This window comes from Camellia sinensis, chromosome 7, assembly GCF_055761805.1.
Source record: "Camellia sinensis isolate YWXY chromosome 7, ASM5576180v1, whole genome shotgun sequence".
NCBI classification, from domain to species: domain Eukaryota; kingdom Viridiplantae; phylum Streptophyta; class Magnoliopsida; order Ericales; family Theaceae; genus Camellia; species Camellia sinensis.
In genome coordinates this window covers 93,821,626-93,840,921 of record NC_138967.1, presented here as the reverse complement: position 1 = coordinate 93,840,921, position 19,296 = coordinate 93,821,626, and the positions used below count along the sequence as shown (strand labels likewise).

The 19,296-nt window shown below is 40.1% G+C and overlaps 1 protein-coding gene across 2 annotated transcripts in view; it reads left to right on the top strand.

The window, feature by feature from the left end:
* The window catches only part of LOC114285411 (receptor-like protein 7), a 306,773-nt gene that overhangs the window by 8,188 nt on the left and 279,289 nt on the right, over positions 1-19,296 (top strand). The window contains exons 3-4 of one of the 2 annotated variants that reach the window (XM_082878811.1): positions 14,344-14,508; positions 14,592-15,094. The gene's annotated coding sequence lies outside the window, so the exon portion shown is untranslated. Of the gene's footprint in view, positions 1-14,343; positions 14,509-14,591; positions 15,095-19,296 lie in introns of those variants that run through there. The other variant, XM_082878810.1, reaches the window with a different exon arrangement.

The window sequence follows — 19,296 nt, the reverse complement described above, 5'->3', positions numbered from 1 at the left end:
GGAAGTACCGTTACCGGGTGAGATTCCGGCAGTGCAGGAGGGAGTTGGGCAGGCCAATGTGGCCGAGCCAGTGGGTCAGCAGGCTATGGGTGCCTTGGCCAGAGAGATAGCAGGAGCTTTGGGTATTCTTAGAGCTGGGAATCAGGCAGCTGAGACAGGGCCTTCTTTCTTGAAGAGGGAGTTCTTCCGGTCTAATCCGGACGAGTTTATCGGGGATCCGAAGGAGCCACTGAAGGCTGATGAGTGGTTAGAACAAATGAGTAAGACGTTCGAGATGCTTGACATTGAGGACGGAGCACTGAAAGTGACCTTGGCATCCTTCCAGCTGAAGGGAGATGCGGGTCAATGGTGGAAGTACGAGAAGGCTCGTGTTGGTGGTACTTGGGAGGCGTTTATAAATGCTTTTCAGGAGAGGTTTTTGTCTGCAGCAGCTAGGGAGAAGCTGAGGGATCAGTTTAGCCGGCTTAAACAGCAGGGCTTGTCAGTGGCCGAGTTTGAGGCTACTTTTACCAGTCTGTCCAGGTTTGCACCGGAACTGGTGGCGTCTGAGGAACGCCGTTGCTATGAGTTTGAGCGGAAGTTGAGGCGGGGCCTCAAGTTGAGAGTTGGTGGGTCTTACATCCGAGAGTATAGACACCTAGTTGATGCTGCTGCTCATATGGAGATTATGATGCAGGAGGAGGAGGAAGAACAGAGGGGCTCCAAGAGGAGCCAGGATAGTCAGAGTGATGGCAGGAGACAGAAGGGTTATAACCCTCAGTAGTCTCAGGGTGCAGTCTCTAGATCGATCTTTTCAGTGCCGAGTGTAGGCTCGGGGAGAGGCAGTCAGGGGGAATTCACTTGTTACAAGTGTGGCCAGCTGGGTCACAAGGTTTCAGTTTGCTCGCAGAAGGGTGGGGGTCAGAAAGCTGCTTCTTCTTCAGCTAGACCGCAGAGTCAGAGTTTGGGCAGGGGGTAGCCCTTGACTTGTTATCAGTGTGGACAGCCTGGGCACCTGAAGAGGTTTTGCCCGCAGTTGAGTGCCACTTCGGGAGCGTCTGGTTCTAGGCAGACGCAGGGTTTTCAGCCAGCTCAGTCTGTGCAGGCCTCGAGGGCCAATCCGGGAGTTTCGTCATCCCAGTCTGTGCAGCAGTCTTTTGCTCCGAGAGGTGAGCAGGTAGACCAGGGGCCTACGGGGCGCGTGTATGCTGTTACCGCGCAGGATTTAGTACCGGCTCCATCAGTAGTGAGAGGTACTTTTCTGTTTTGCAACTCAGTTGCTAATGTGTTGATAGACACGGGTACATCTCATTCTTTTGTATCTGCTGCATTTGCATCGATTTTGGAATTGGAGTTAGCACAGTTAGCATCTCCTATTTGTGTGGTATCGCCTTTGGGTGGTGAGTTGATCCTGAAACAGGGTGTTAGAGGATGTGATATAGAGGTCGCCGACTATAGGCTTCCTTTTCCATTTGTTGTCATGCCCATGAAGGGTTTTGATGTTATTTTGGGTATGGACTGGCTATCGTCATACCGGGCTGTTATTGATTGCTACCGCCAGAGGGTTACATTATGTACCTTGAGCGGGGAGTGGTTCCATTTCTTGGGAGACCGGGTTGGTAGTGTTTTGCCACCGGGGTATGATTCGCGAGGGCGAAGTGAGCTTAGTGGTCTACTTGCTAGCTTTGAGAGTAGTGAGTGTGATGAGACCCAGATTGTGTTACCGAGGGTGGTTTGTGAGTATTCGGATGTCTTTCCCGAAGATCTTGTTAGTTTGCCACCTCACCGAGAGATAGAGTTCTCTATTGATTTAGTGCCCGGCACGGCGCCGATTTCTATGGCACCTTATCGTTTTGCTCCAGCAGAGTTGGTTGAGTTGAAAGTTCAGCTCCAGGAATTGCTAGATAAGGGTTTTGTTCGCCCTAGTGTTTCGCCGTGGGGAGCACCGGCCCTCTTTGTTAAAAAGAAAGATGGTGCCTTGAGATTGTGTATTGACTACCGAAAGTTGAATCGGGCTACGGTTAAAAATAAGTACCCTATGCCCCGTATAGATGATTTGTTTGACCAGTTGAAGGGTTCCCGTTGTTTCTCTAAGATAGACTTGAGATCGGGTTACCACCAGTTGAGGGTCAGAGAAGAGGATATTCCGAAAACGGCATTCCGTACGCGGTATGGCCATTATGAGTTTCTGGTGATGCCATTTGGGCTTACCAATGCACCGACAGTCTTTATGGACTTGATGAACCGGATTTTCCGGGAGTTCTTAGACCGATTTGTGGTCGTTTTTGTGGACGACATTCTTATTTATTCGCCTACTGAGGAGGAGCATGAGGCACACTTGAGAGTGGTGCTTGAGTTACTTAGAGCCCATAGGCTGTATGCCAAGTTTGGGAAGTGTGAATTCTGGCTGAGGGAAGTCAAATTCTTAGGCCATGTGGTATTCGGGGAAGGGGTGTCTGTTGATACATCCAAGATTGAGGCAGTGCAAGATTGGGCACAGCCTAAGAGTGTGTTTGAGATCCGCAGTTTTCTGGGATTGGCTGGGTATTACCGTCGGTTTGTGAAAGATTTCTCCAGGTTAGCATCACCGTTGACTAGACTGACTCGGAAGGGGGTCAAGTTTGTGTGGAGTGAGTCTTGTGAAAAGTCGTTCCAAGAGCTGAAAATTAGATTGACCACCGCTCCGGTGTTGATTATTCCGGAGAGAGGGGTTGGGTTATGCGGTTTATTGTGATGCCTCACGAGAGGGTTTGGGTTGTGTGTTGATGCAAGAGGGGAAGGTGATAGCTTATGGCTCACGTCAGTTGAAAATACACGAGAAGAATTACCCCACCCACGACCTAGAGTTAGCAGCAGTGATCTTTGCCTTGAAAATCTGGAGGCACTACCTTTATGGTGAGAAGTTCGAGGTATTCTCGGACCACAAGAGTTTGAAGTATCTGTTTACCCAGAGAGACTTAAATTTGAGGCAGAGGAGATGGATGGAGTTCATCGAAGATTATGATTTTGAGTTGCATTACCATCCGGGAAAGGCCAATGTTGTGGCCGATGCCCTTAGTAGGAAAACCATTAGTGATGTAGCTTGTATAGCCATCCAGGAATGGGAGATGTTGAGAGCACTTGGCGAGTTTGATTTGCTACAGGGCGAATCTGTTGAGGCTGCGGCCTTGTTTTCTGTTATTGCGCAGCCTACACTTGTGACTAGAGTGTTAGAGGCACAGAGAGGTGACCTTGAGGTAGAATCCCTCCGAGAGAAGATCTCCAGTGGGAAAATTGAGAAGGGTTTGACGGTGTATCCCGACTTGAGTGTGAGATACCGAGACCGTTTGTTCGTACCGGAGTCTTTCCGAGAGGAAGTACTCCGAGAGTTTCACCATTCGCGCCTTGCGGTGCATCCGGGAGGTACTAAGATGTATCAGGATTTGGGTCGCCAGGTTTGGTGGCGGGGTATGAAGAGAGATGTGGCTGTTTTCGTATCGAAATGCCTTACTTGCCAGCAAGTGAAGGCCGAACATCAGAGGCCAGCGGGTTTGTTGCAACCCTTGCCTATTGCCGAGTGGAAGTGGGAGCATGTCACTATGGACTTCGTTGTAGGTCTTCCGAGGACTCAGCGGGGTAGTGATGCTATTTGGGTGGTTGTAGACCGGTTGACTAAGTCGGCGCACTTTATTCCTATGCGCGTGAGAGATTCAGTGGATCATCTTGCCGACTTGTATATTCGGGATGTAGTGAGATTGCACGGGGTCCCAGTGACGATCGTCTCAGATAGAGATCCTCGTTTTACTGCTAGGTTGTGGCAGAGCTTACAGAGTGCCTTGGGCACTAAGTTGACCTTTAGTACGGCCTATCATCCTCAGACTGACGGGCAGTCCGAGCGTACTATTCAGATCCTCGAGGATATGCTTCGGGGTTGTGTCCTGGACTTCAGTGGAACGTGGGAGAGGCACTTGCCATTGGTAGAGTTTGCCTACAACAACAGTTTTCAGTCTAGTATCGGTATGGCTCCGTTTGAGGCCTTGTATGGCCGACCGTGTAGGTCTCCAGTTTGTTGGGCCGAGGTGGGTGATGCACCTTTGGTGGGTCCCGAGTTGGTTAGGGAGACGACGGAGAAAGTTGAGCTTATCCGTAGGAGGCTTGTTACAGCCCAGAGTCGGCAGAAATCTTATGCTGACCGTAAGAGGAGGCCTTTGGCGTTTGAGGTAGGTGATCATGTCTTTCTGAAGATATCACCTAGGCGAGGCCTGATGAGGTTTGGGAAGAGTGGGAAGTTATCCCCTCGGTTTATTGGTCCTTTTGAGATCCTTGAGAGGATTGGTGAGGTTGCTTATTGATTAGCCTTACCGCCGCAGTTGTCCGGAGTGCATGACGTGTTTCATGTGAGTATGCTTCGGAAGTATGAGCCAGATCCATCACATGTGTTGGATTGGACTGATTTAGAGGTAGATGAGGATGCCTCGTATGAGGAGAGACCGGTTCGGGTCTTGGATAGGCGGGATCAGGTCCTGCGTGGCAAGACCATTCCTTTGGTGAAAGTCTTGTGGAAACATCACGGAGTGGAGGAAGCCACTTGGGAACGTGAGTTGGGAGTCCGTGAGAAATATCCGGACTTGTTTGTTGATGTGTGATCTTGTATTTTCATTCTACATTTTGTTGAACTTAAGAGCTTTTATATATGTCTTAAGTTGTGAAACATTGAAAATGTTTTGGTTATTGGAAGTATGTTTTGGAACTTGCCTCATATGGAAGTTGAATATGACATAATACATGTTGATTATATTGTTGAAATTGGAAATACATATGTTGTTTACATACTGTGACATGTCTTTTGTTAAAGGGATGGGATGACCGGTAATGGGTCGAATTGTTGAATGTTCAAGTGTAACATTGTTTAAAATGGAGGAAAACTTGTTTTTGGAAAGCTTGTGCTTAATTTCGGGGACGAAATTCTTTAAGGGGGGGAGGTTATAGCGATCCCGGGTTTACCCTTGTTGTACAGTGATCCGGACATGGGTCCGTAGATGTTGGTAGTTGTTCTTTATCTTGTTTACATCCTTTTTACTTCGTATTTGAGTTATAGGATGTGTTGGGCAGGTTTGTTACAGGTTGGTTGAGTTTAGAAACCAAAACTAGTTGCCCAGATTTTGGCCTGTCCGCTCGAGCGGGGGTGTTGGCGCTCGAGCGGGGAATACACCCATCCAGTATTTCTTGTGCAGTGTTGTACGCTCGAGCGTGGGTTTGGCCGCTCGAGCGGGGTTGTGTGAGTTCCGCTCGAGCGAAGAGTTGGGAGCTCGAGCGGAGGCCTGGTTCTGCAAAAGTGCTGGGAGAGTGCATTATGCGCTCGAGCGGGAGTTGGTGCGCTCGAGCGGAAGTCTGTGAGTGGCCGCTCGAGCGGGGTGTTTTACGCTCGAGCGGAGACCTGGGTTAAAGTCCCGAATTTGTGACTCTTCAAATCACTTTTTCACTTTCTCTTCTCTCTCTTACTTTTCCAAAATCACCATTGTTGAGCCTCTCACTCTAGACTCTACCTTCTCTCTAGGTTTTGATCTAGTAGGAGTGATTTGCTCACCTTTGGCCTTTACAAAAAAAGTTGTTGATCGTCGAGGGCTACATTTTAATCTGAAAATCTCGGGTTTTGGAGCACGTTGGGTTTTGTCGTCTTCTCCTTTGGGACTCCGAATTTGAGGTAGGGATATCCTACTCCTCTCTATGGGTTTTGTCTTTAAATTATGGTATTTTGAGATGTTGGGCTTGGTTTGGTAATTTTGTGAAAGTTTGGGGCTTTTGTGTAATTTTACAAAAGTTGGGGTTTTATTCATAATAAACCTAGATGCATGTTTGGCATAAAAAAAAAATGGAATGATTGTTGAATCATTGATGAAAATGGGACCTAAGGGTTGAAATGTTAATTATGGGAATTGACCTAATTACATTGTTTAATTAATTGGGATAATTAATTGAAAAGAATGCAGAAATGAAATGTTGATTGAATATCCATTGTGCATTTATTTTCTGTTTAGAAATAACTGCTTTGGGCTATCGGTGGAGGATAGTCGTGATTGTTGTAGACAATGCATGATGATTAGGCAAACTGAAACTAATCAATGAAATGTGTCATGGAACTTGACGGTTGATGGGATACATTAACTGTATGTATTGAGTGATTGTATATAGAACCAATGTGTTTATATACGTTTTGTGTAGAGGAGGAGATAGGGGATGTACTCCGCGGTTTAGGGGAAGATAGGGGATGTACCTCTAAACCGGTTAGTGTTGGGAGAAGATAGGGGATGAACTCCGTAGATACAGCTCATATGCTTGTCTAAAGAAGTGAAGATAGAGCTTATATGCTTATCTTTGTGATGTGGGGATATAGCTCATATGCTTATCTGTGGATATTGTGGTTATACATATCTGTTGTGGAATGTGGATATAGCTTATTTGCTTATCTGAGTATGTGGATACTGTTGATATACATATCTGTTGAGAATGTGGTTAGTGCTTATATGCCTGTCCGTTGAAAAAGGGAAAAATGAAAGGAAACTTGGACTCATAAGTCGTATGGCATAAATATGTGATTTATGTGATTGTATCAGTGTTGGCCATCTATCAATTGCTAACATTTTAGGCATTGTTCATGGTTGGTTTAGTGTATTTCTACTGGGCTGTGGCTCACCCTATATGGGAATATCATTTTCAGGTGCAGGTAGCATGCCACCTCCAAGGACATAGCTTGGGAGGCTTGAGGCAGACAAGTTTTGTCGTTTTACTTTTGATGTATTACATGTAACTTCAAGCCAAGGGCTTAATGTGTAAACGAGTTAGTACTCATTGTTTGTAACCAAGTGTTAGCTTGGAAAGCTGTAAGCCTGTAAGGCATTTTGTTTTGATGTTAACATGTTATACTTATCTAATGAATAAAAGAAGGTGGTTAGTTTATATGTAAATGCATGTCTTATCTGATGGGTTTATTGTTATTATTTTGAGGGCGTTACAAAAATAGAAAAGATAGGTGAAATGAGAATAAAATATGCCTAAATTTCTCATAGTTTCACACACCTTTTCCCTTTCCCTTTCCAAATCCCTCCCTAAACCTGTAATCAAACACAGCATAATGCTATCAATATTTAAATGTTGGTTTAGCTTGTTTGAAAGGTGGTTGATAAAATAATTGTTATCCTTGAAGGGTGGACGATAAAAAAAAAATTCAGCTCAAATTTGTTGTTAATTGGAGCATAGCCCAAGTTCAATTTATTGAGCTCAAGGCTGCCTTGGACGCACAAAATTAGGTTAGAGGTCGGGCTTGGGGGCCTCAGGCAACTCTCAAAACAACTTGGATAACTCTTCAATCTTACTGCACCCGCTCACGTTGCACCTCTAGTTACAAATTACAAGCTACCTTAATTTAAACCAAATCCTAACCGAATTGCTAAAAGTTCATTCAAAAAAATTGGCCATACAAATCAATCAATTTTCATTGCAAACGTAACAAGATGTTATTTCCCAGTGTTGAATTTTCTTGTTTCCTAAATCTGTGTTTGGATCATGGATTTGGGTCAGGATTTGAAAACAAAAAAGAGAAAAGCAAGTGAAACGCAAATAAAATGTAAGTGACATTTTTTTTCTTCATTTATTTTTCCAAGACTGCAAATGTGCTATGACTATGTAATAACATGTTAATGCCTTGTCACATGACTGCCTTTTGTCTTTGTTGTTTCAGTAAATATATGCTTCGACAGTCATGAAGTCTCTGTTAGAGTAGTAAATTACAAGCTTTTGAATGGAAATTGTCATCTAATGTAAATGGAAATGAGTTGTCAATTGAAGATAGTTTCAAGCTTCACTAATCTATTAGTGTTCTGAAGAAACATCAGTTGTGTTATAGAAAAAAAGAGGATTCTTGACATTTTTTTCTCTCCAGGTGAGAAACCATTCCATCTTTAGTTCCTTTCTCAAAAAAGGATTCAATTTGTACACGTAAGAAATAGGCTGATTTAGCCCATTTTGTTCAATTTCTCATGGTGTAAAATTCTTATTAGTAGGAATCAAGGGAATGGCCGCTTGCTCTCAAATTTCCATTTAAAGGTGGAAGTCGATGTCAATCCTCAAGTGCAAGTAACTTGGCGTTTCCTCGGAAATGTCATTGAGAGTTAAAAAAATTATAAATGAATGGTGATACCACGTGTTGATGATAACGTGGTATAATTGTTACATTGATTTTTTCCTCCTCTTGTTTGTGATTGTCATAATTGGAAAATGTGTGACAAGAAAGAAGATATAGCACATTAACAAACTTCATCCAATATGTAGAGATAAGGTTGTTTTATGATTGTTCACTCAAAATTAAGATTGTGGAGGAATTATTTGATTGTTCAGCTTGCAAATTAGCTTTTCTCTGAATGGGAGGACATGGTTGATAATAGGAGGAGAAAGTATGCTGAATAATTTAATTTTCTGAATTGCTAAAGTTCTTGCAATTGAGTTTGCTCACTGGGCTGCATTCCAAGCTGTGTTGTTTTTTCTTTCTCTGCTCTGTTCTGTTTCCTTCTTTCTGTGTTTGGATGACCAGAAAAGAAAATTTGGTACGACATTGTGTCGATGTACATGCCTCAAGCTAAAATTTGATCCTATAATTACTGAAATGATAAAGAAAATAGGCCAGAAATGCATTATAAAATATAGTTACTAGTTGATTGTAAACAAAATATAGTAGAAATTGAATTATTGTGAGAATCTAGTGGCAAATGTTTGTTTTCCCTACACAACAGGTTGTGTGTTTTAAGTCTTGAATATAAGATTTTTCCTTTTTTATTTTATTTTTGTAATCACTTTCACACTCTGCACAGTTTTCACATGGCCACTCAAATTTGATCTGAATTTATTTAATAATGTGATTCTATGAATGTATGACTCAATGGGACAAATTAGTGACTATGGCCCATACCATTTACAACTTTTCATATTTGGCAAAGTAGTAAAAGCCACGTCAATTGCGTTGACTGTGTTTCTTATAGTAATTTACATGGGATAAATTGTGGGCAATCTTTCTTGGTGTACACTCGGACTTAATGGTTGGTGGGTGATTGCTTTTGAATTTACTTTGTAGAAATGGATTCAATGTATTCTTCTCTAGTTGAGCAGAAAATATATTTTGTAAAATAATTTTCATATATTTTTGAAACAAAAATCAACGAAAAACAAATTTATTGAAAATATAAAAAAACCTTTTTTTTATTGAAAATATTTTTTGTCAAATCAAACATAGGGTTACTTGTGAAATATTCGTTGGCTAACAATTATGTGGGTTTATGATAATACACCATTTTCTTATGTCATATGTGTCTGACTTCGATTTTTCAGTCGGCATAGGCAAAAATCATCAACCTAAGGTTGTCATGGTGTTCTAAAATATGGCCCCTGCTACATAGAAATTTGGGGGTCCCTATTACAACTTTTTGAGTTAATCATACAAGTCATAAATGGCAACTACAATGACTTCGTGAAAAACAAAAACTATACTATAAAGGTCATGTCTTCTAACAAGCTCATAACACCCTCTTCAACCTCAGTTTCTTTCAATATGAAGCTTCAATTCCCACCCATTCCTCTCCTCTTAGCCCCATCCTATTCATCTTTGTTCTAGTCATGAACATGAAGAGATTCAAACCCAAAAACTCTATTCCAAAACTACCCCAGGTCCAAGAAAACTACCTCTCATAGGAAACATTCACCAACTTCTTGGCTCATCACTAACCCATCACACATTGAAAAAATTGGCCACAAAATTTGGACCCTTGATGCACCTCCAACTTGGCGAAATGTCCACCATCGTCATCTCCTCGCCAGAAATCGTCAGAGAGGTCATGAAAACAAAGGTGGGAACAGACAAATCCTTTAACAATTGTTGCAACCAGCATAACTCTGCTGCAGTGTGAGCTAAGGACAGATATTCGGCCTCAGTTGAAGATTTGGACATAGTGCTTTGTTTCTTAGCAGACCATGAAACCAAATTCGAGCCAAGAAAAACATAAAACCCAGAAGTGGACCTCCTATCAGAAGTGTCCCCAGCCCAGTTGGAATCAGAAAATGCTTGCAGTTGAAGGGGACCAGCTGTAAAGCTTGATTTACTGGGAGAGCCAAGTCAGGCCTATTAATTGTAAGATATTGCAAGCCACCAGCTATGCTGCGATAAAGAGAAGGATTGGCAAAGGGCAAGGAGTCAATGGCAGATAAAGAGGGCTTGACAACCAATGGAGTAGAGCATGGTTTACAGTCAAGCATGCCAGCTTTGGAGAGTAAGTCAGTGGCATACTTTTGCTGAGATAAAAAGTAACCATGAACCTAAGCTTGAACTGAGATACCAAGGAAACATGAAATTTCACCAAGTTCTTTCATAGAGAAAACCTTGTGCATTTGAAGAAGAAGCTGATCAATAGGACTTGAATTACTACCTGCCAAAAGGATATCACCCACATAAATGAGGATGATAGTAATATAGGAGGTAGTCTTCTGAACAAAAAGAGAGGAGTCTGAATGACTATTAATGAATCCTTGAGATAGAAGAAAAGATGAAAAAGTGGAATACCAGGCCCTTAGGGCCTGTTTAAGACCATACAAGGCCTTCTTCAATTTACAAACATGAGTAGGATGGGAGGAATGAACAAACCCAGGTGGTTGTAACATAAACACTTCCTCCTCAAGCTTACCATGAAGAAAAGCATTGGAAATGTCCAATTGCTTCAAAGTCCACTGAAAATGAAGAACCACGAAGAGTAAAATTCGGATGGTTGGTTGCTTAGCCACAGGGCTAAAAGTTACTTGAAAATCAATACCCTCTTGTTGTAAATAATCCTTGGCCACTAACCGAGCCTTGTACCTAGCAAAACTTCCATCGGAATTCTTTGTGATGCGATATACCCATTTACAACCTATAGCAACTTTGTGAGAAGGAAGAGGAACCAGATCCCAGGTACATTGTTGTTGAAGGGCATTATATTCTTCTTGCATTCTTCTTGCATAGCTTGAACGCAGACAGGAGAAGACACAGCTTGTTTGACAGTAGAAGGCTCAGTAGTAAGGAATAGAGAAGGCTCAAAAACAGAAGCACCAAGACACAAAGATGTTTGAGTCTTGGACCTAGTAAACATAGGATGACAATTGAAAACTAGAGAAGGGACAGAAGGAGGAGGAGGCAAATGAAGATTTATATAGAGAGAATCAATAGGAATGAGAGAAGGGAATAGGGATGGAGAAGATATACTGAATGAGGAAAAGCAGGAACTAAAGAAGCAGAATGTGGAGAAACAGAAGGAATTGAATGTGCAGAAATTGAAGGAACTGAATGTGGAGAAACAGGTCCTGAAGGAGGAGAAGATTGAGAAACAAAATGAGAAATAGGAGTAGGGCCCCAGAAAAAACCAGATAAAGAAGAAGGAGAAAGAGGAGGAGTATGAGGAAGAGAAGAGAAGGGGAAGCAAGATTCATTAAAAAGAACATGTCTGCAGATATGAATTTTACCTGTGAAGGGATCTAAACACCGATACCCTTTCATGAAAGGGTGATACCCCAAGAACATACAAGAGGTAGACTTGGGGTTGAAGTTTATGAGAAGTGTAAGGCTTGAGCCAAGGAAAACATTAGCAGCCAAAACCCTTTAAAAGAAGAATAATCAAGAGGATGATGGAAAAGAGTCTAATAGGGCGAGACATTATGCAAAGTAGAGCTAGGCAATCGATTAAGGAGAAAAACTAAAGCAGTGATAGCATCAAACCAAAAAGAAAGAGGCAAATTTGACTGATGAATAAGAACAATAGTTTTTTCAGAAATGTGTCAGTGCTTCCTCTCAGCCACACCATTTTGAGACCGAGTATGCTGATGAATGATTCCATTAGATGCAATAAATGAATCAAGCTTCTTATTAACAAACTCAGAACAACCATCAGTGCGTAAAATTTTAAGAGAGGTGTGAAACTGATTTTCAGCATAAGATTTGAAGTCTAAAAACTTAGCAAAAACTTCATTCTTGTAATGTAAGGGGTAAACCCAAAAAAAACTATTAAAGTCATCCACAAACAAAACACAGTATTTAAAGCTATTCGCAGAAGAGTTAAAGGGTCCCTAAATATCACTATGAACCAAAGAAAAGAGAGCATTCACAGAAGTATTAGAGAGCTTGAATGGCAGTCTATGAATTTTAGTAACAACACAATTTGTACAAGAAGCAATCTTGTTACAAGTAGTAGAACAATCAATATGATCAGAAGAAAAATAAGGCAAATGCTTGATAATGTGTTGAAACTTTAAAGGGAAAGGATGCGCCAATCGTGCATGCCAAGTGAGCGCACTAACAGAAGCAGGTGAGTGAGAATGATAAGCCTGCGGTAAAGCAACATGAGAAGGAGAGAACTGATATAAGCCATCCACATTAGATCCACTATGAAGAATTTTGTTCGCAAGCTTGTCCTGGACTTGAAAAGAGTTAGCATCAAAAATAATAACACAATTATGATCACGAGTGAGCTATTGAACGGACAAAAGATTGGACGCAATAGAACAGGTAGGAGCAGGCAAAAGACCTGTGCCAATATGATGAATGGGCAAAAAGGAACCATTACCAACAGTCACTTGATCCTGTCCTTCATAAGGCTGTGAGAGATGGAAATTTGAGAGATCATTCATGAGATGATTTGTAGCAGCAGAGTCAATGTACCAGGGCACAGAGGAAGAACGAGGTGGTGAAGAATTGTAAGAAGATGAGGGAATTGTTGCTGCATAGGCTCTTGAGTTTGAGGGATTAGCTGGAACTGGAGATGAGGAAGACAGTGGTTGGAAAGATGGATCCATTCGATGCCAGCAATCAATAGCAGTGTGGCTTGGTTTGCCATAAATCTAACAACCAGTGGAATTGAACTGTGATCTGTTTCTGTTGTTATTTGATTAAAGAATATGTTTGTGCACATCAACACGCTAGATCGGTTTTTAGTTTTTTTTATTCTAATTTTTATAAATTTATTTATTTGTTTATTTTTGTTTCTTCCTTTAATAATCACCAGGTATAAGAAATGAGAGAGGGAACTTGTCCATGCATATTCTTCTGAGGGTCTTGGAGGAATACTTGTGAGTTACTAACCTTAGTAACTTAGGTCCCCAAGTTTTTTCGTATAGAGTTGATTGAAACAGGTATTGTGAGGTAGTTATTTTGTGGCGCCTCAATTTTAAGTGAAGAATTTATTATTTGGGTCACTATGTTGTCTGAAGGTGCCAAATTATTTTTAAAAAGTGGAGCTCTAAGATTTTTGAGTTCTTCCATCTGCCTTTATTTTCTTAATATGTTAATTGTACTGTTTTCAGAGGTTGCCTCCGTTTTCTTCTTTTGGCTGTAATTTTTAATAGATTGCTATAATTCTATGTAGAAAATCATAGCAAAATTGATTGTTTGGGAACAACGCTTTAAAATTTTCCTAATTTATTCAAGTTTCACAAGAGTTGGATTCAGATTGGTTGATCGAATTAGAATTGATCAAGTTTCAGATAGCAAAAAATCGGCTATAAATTCTGAATATTTGATGAAATTGGCTTTCTGGGAAAGAATGGCTTTCTTATATTGTCTATTAGTTTGGTTGGAATTTCAGCTAAATTTTAAAAAATCAGTTAATAATCGAAAGAATTTAAAGATTGTATAGTAGTTAATGGAAATCTATTTTTGTAGTGAGGTTTCAATAAGGTGTTGGGATTAGGAAGCTGGACTTATTTAGTAAGGCGATATTAGAAAAATGGCTATTGAGATTCACACTAAAGAGGCATAGTCTTTGGAGAAGATTGATTGAGGGGAGATATGGCAGCTTGCTTGGTGGGAAGGGATTTATACCAGTAGAGGTCCATATGGGGGTGGGCCTTTGGAAGAGTATTCTCTCAATTTTTAGTTTCTTTACGTTAATTATTGGCATTTGGATTGATAACCAGAGCTTCTTGTGGAAATTATTTAGTTTTTCATTCCTTTACTCATCAATATTTAGACCCTTTACCCACCCAAAAAATATTTAGACCGTTTTTGTTTTTTGTCTCAATTTTGTTCGTTTGTTGGTAGGCTTATCTAGATCACGATCTTAACAATTGGATTGTTCAGTATATGAATTTTAGTATTGTTTCGATTGATGGGTATGATTTAGATTTTGATAAATTTGTTTGAATTTTGCAAAATTTATATGTTTATTGACCTATTCTTTGGCAATTTTGTTATGTTCAATTTGTTAAATGGCCACAAAAATGAAATTTTTTGGGAATTCTTCTGAATTATTGTTCATTTGGTCAATTGGGTCAGTGTTGTTTTGGTGAATTTTGCTTTGAATTTGTGATTTGGTTTTTCAGGGGAGGGGTTTGAAGTCAATTCCTTGGAAAATGGGGGTTATGTTGAGGCGGGTTTTGCCCATTTGTGGTATAGTCTGTTTCTTCTATCCTTCCCTCCGGGCAAGGTCGAGACAGTCTGTGAAGCGGTACAAAAATCTTCTCGCTGATATCTTCCCTCAGTCTCAGGTGAGTATTTGGTTTCCCTTGTATCAGTTTTACTCGATTGTTATGTCTCTTTGACGTAATCTCAATAATTTTTGTTGCTTCAGAGGTCAGTTGGCGTGACTTTTTGCAATTCTTGTGCTTCTGTATGTTGAGGATGACTACTTCAAAGTATTTTATCAAGTACATTGTTATTGAGTACTCAACAAAAAGAGAAAAAAAGGGAAAAAGTACTTAGTGTTTGACATTGATCTGGTTGATTTATATGCTCCGGGGATTCAAATGTGTTCTGAAAATGGTGGGAAAATTTAGAGAGATGTTGATTGGGATAATCTGCTTTTGAGGGTAAAAAATGAAAAGGGCAACATATCATTACACGAGGCCTTGATGAACGGTCACCAAGTTATAGCTTATTATTTGATCACGGTAGATCCAGAAGTGTTATATTATCTGAACAATGAAGTGAAATCAGCTCTGTTTCTAGCTGCTGAAGTAGGGTTTTAGGAACTTGTCACGCATATTCTATGTGATACAGTTGGGATTGAAAATACAAATGAAAGACTTGAAGGGTAATCACCTATTCATGCTGCCATTTTAAAAAGAAACCGAGGTAATTCTGACACTTATTCTTGATTTCTCTTTGGTTTTTGCATTTTTGTTTCTCAATTTATTTTAAAATCCCAGGTGTTTTTGATGCCTTATTGAAATTAGAACCAAGGTTCATTCGATTAAGAGATGAAGAAGGAAGGACTCCACTTCACTTGATTGCATGATTGGGCTATCTTGAAGAGGAGGTTCAGTACTTGTTAGGCAGACAGAGTTCAGGTGCTATTGCAAGGGACAACAATGGCTTACTTCCTATTCATTTAGCATCAATTAAAGGCCATGTTGATGTTGTCCGGGCGTTGCTTCAGTATTGGCCTGATTCGAGGGAACTGCTCAACTGTCATGGTGAAAATATTCTTCATGTTGCAGCCAAGAGCAGAGGACATAACATGGTTAGTTACATTCTCCAAACTCCTGAGGTCGAGAAGTTTTATAAACATGAGGGATAAGCATGGAAACACAACCTTGCATTTGGCCACCTTGGATTGGCATCCAAAGATTGTTAGTACCCTAACATGGGATGAAAGAGTGGACTTATAGTGAATAATGAGGGTATGTCTGCTCTTGATTCTGCTGAATACTACATGGAAAGAATGTCCTCATTTCGAAAGGTATGCACTCAGCTAATTAAATAACCCTACACTTCAGATACCTAATCAAACATAACAAAATGAGGGTATGTCTGCTCTTGATTCTTCATGTTATTTATCTATTTTTATTTGCATCAATTCCACTTACATTAATATGTCAAAAATAGGGTCCAAGCAAAGCTATATCTATTGTTTGGGTAAACCACTAATAGGTCCTAATAGTTGGACTTAATTCTTATCAAGTCCTATTAAAAATAAGTCTTGGTAAAATTGTCATTAAAAATAATTTTTTTGTAATAATTTTTTATATACGTCACTAAAAATTGACAATTAGTGATTTTTTTTGTCATGATTTTTATAAATTGTCGCTAAAACTTACAATTGGTGATTTTTTTTATAACAAATTTTTCCTATAGGACCTATTAGACAATAAGTTCACTTATTAAGACCTACACGTAAGTTTCCCTTGTTATTATTCATGATTAATGTTTTGTAATATTAACTATTGTGAATCTTGTTCCAGTCCATATATACAATCTCGAAATGCTTCTTCACTTAGTGTGCTAAAGCTAAAGTTCTCCAAAGGTTGTCTGTGTGTGAACATTCCTTTTCATAGTACTATGAATTATTATTTAGCATTGACTGGAAGGAATTTTAATGGCCTGCTATTTCAATAGCCATCAGGTGGTCATAGTTTAAATTTGTGGGACATTTTTATCTTGCGACTGTTGACATGGACTGCATTGAAGGCCGCTGGTGCACCACTAGCTTACTGTAGAAAAGCCATCAATGCTAAAAAGAAACAAGCATCTATGCAACTGGAGCAAGTGAACATAGACAACTATAAGGACCGATTCAACACTCTTCTATTGGTGTCCACCCTCATTGCCACTGTAACTTTTGCAGCTGGTTTCACAATACACGGTGGTTATAACAACATTGAACCTGACCAAGGCATGCCAACTATGCTAAAACACAAGTGGTTTCACGTATTCATTTTCTGTGACACCATAGCTCCATTATTACTGCTGTTACCCTCATATGGGCACAATTAGGGGACCTCAATTTGGTGCTTACTGCCTACAGATTGGCGGCACTGCCACTACTGGGGATCACTCTCACCAAAGCAAGGAGGAAATGATATCAACAGAGATATTTCCACGTTTAATTTATTTGATTTGTTGGTTAATTGAGTTCCTTTTGTTTGCTTTTGGTCTTGTAACGCCCTCAAAATAACAACATTAACCCATCGGATAAGACATGCATTTACATACAAACCATCCACATTCCTTTATTCATTAGAGTTTCATATACATAAGTATTACATGTTAACATCAAAACAAAATGCCCTACGGGCTTACAGCTTTCCAAGTTAACACTTGGTTACAACAAAAGGGTACTAACTCGTTTACACATTAAGCCCTTGGCTTGAAGTTACATGTAATACATCAAAAGTTAGACGACAAAACATGTCCGCCATTAGCCTCCCAGCTATGTTCTTGGAGGTGGCATGCTTCCTGCACCTGAAAATGATATTCCCATATAGGGTGAGCCACAGCCCAGTAGAAATACACTAAACCAACCATGAACAATGACTAAAAGATTAGCAATTGATAGATGGCCAACACTGATACAATCACATAAATCATCTATTTATGTCATACGACTTATAAGTCCAAATTTCCTTTCATTTTCCCCTTTTCAACAGATAAGCACGCTAGCTCTATCATCATTTCCACAGATATGTATAAGAACTATATCTCACATTCAGATATGCATATAAGCTATATCCACATTCTACAACAGATATGTATAACAACAATATCCACAGATAAGCATATAAGCTATATCCACATTCTACAACAGATATGTATAACAACAATATCCACAGATAAGCATATAAGCTATATCCACACATCACAAAGATAAGCATATAAGCTCTATCTTCACTTCTCTAGACAAGCATATAAGCTGTGTCTACGGAGTTCATCCCCTATCTTCTCCCAACGCTATCCGGTTTAGAGGTACATCCCCTATCTTCCCCTAAACCGCGGAGTACATCCCCTTTCTCCTCCTCTACACATAATGTATACAAACACATGGGTTCTATATACCATCACTCAATACATATAGTCAATGTATTCTATCAACCATCAAGTTCCATGACACACTTCATTGATTAGTTTCAGTTTGCCTAATCAACATGCATTGTCTACAACAATCACGACTATCCTCCACCGATAGCCCAAAGCAATTATTTCTAAACAGAAAATAAATGCACAAATGGATATTCAATCAACATTTCATTTCCTCATTCTTCTCAATTAATTATCCCAATTAATTAAACAATGTAATTAGGTTAATTCCCATAATTAACATTTCAACCCTTAGGTCCCATTTTCATCAATGATTTAACATTCATTCCATTTCTCTATGCCAAACATGCATCTAGGTTTATTATGAATAAAACCCCAACTTTTGTAAAATTGCACAAAAGCCCCAAACTTCCACAAAATTACCAAACCAACCCCAACATCTCAAAATACCAAAATTTAAAGACAAAATCCATAGAGAGGAGTAGGATATCCCTACCTCAAATTCGGAGTCCCAAAGGAGAAGATGACAAAACTCAACGTGCTCCAAAACCCGTGATTTTCAGATTAAAAAGTAGCCCTCGACGATCAACAACTTTTTTGTAAAGGCCAAAGGTGAGCAAATCACTCCTACTAGATCAAAACCTAGAGAGAATGTAGTATCTAGAGTGAGAGGCTCAACAATGGTGTTTTTGGAATAGTAGGAGAGAGAAGAGAAAGTAAAAAGTGATTTGAAAAGTCACAAATTTCGGGACTTAAACCCAGTCTCCCGCTCGAGCGTAGAACACCCCGCTCGAGCGGCCACTCACAGACTTCCGCTCGAGCGAACAAACTCCCGCTCGAGCGTAGAATGCACTCTCCCAGCATTTCTGCAGAACCAGACCTCCGCTCGAGCTTCTAACTCTACGCTCGAGCGTCACTCAGACAACCCCGCTCGAGCGGCCAATACCACGCTCGAGCGTACAACGCTGCACAGGAAAAAAAAATACTGAATAGGTGTAATCTCCGCTCGAGCGCCCAAACCCCCGCTCGAGCGTACAGGCCAAAATCTGGGCAACTAGTTTTGGTTTCTAAACTCAACCAACCTGAAACAAATCCGCCCAACACATCCTATAACTCAAATACGAAGTAAAAAGGATGTAAACAAGATAATAAACAACTACTAACATCCACAGACACATGTCCGGATCACGGTATAACAAGGGTAAACCCGGGATCGCTATAGGTCTTATATGTTGGTATCTAAGTAGCTTGTCAGCAAGCATGTAATTGTACGTAATGTTTTGATATTTTAGTGTTTTACAGTTAATGTGGCTGTTATATGTTGGAGATGAGTGGTTTTGTTCTTGTTTCTCTCCAATGTATACTCATTTTATTAATAAATTTTTTGTTGGTAAAATAAAAAAAATTAAAAATAAAGAAAAAGAACTCATCTTGTATATATAGAAATTTTCTAAATATGCATTGGGTCTAACTAGTAGAAAGAAATACGTAGAGAAAAAATCAATGCACGCAGTGAGAAT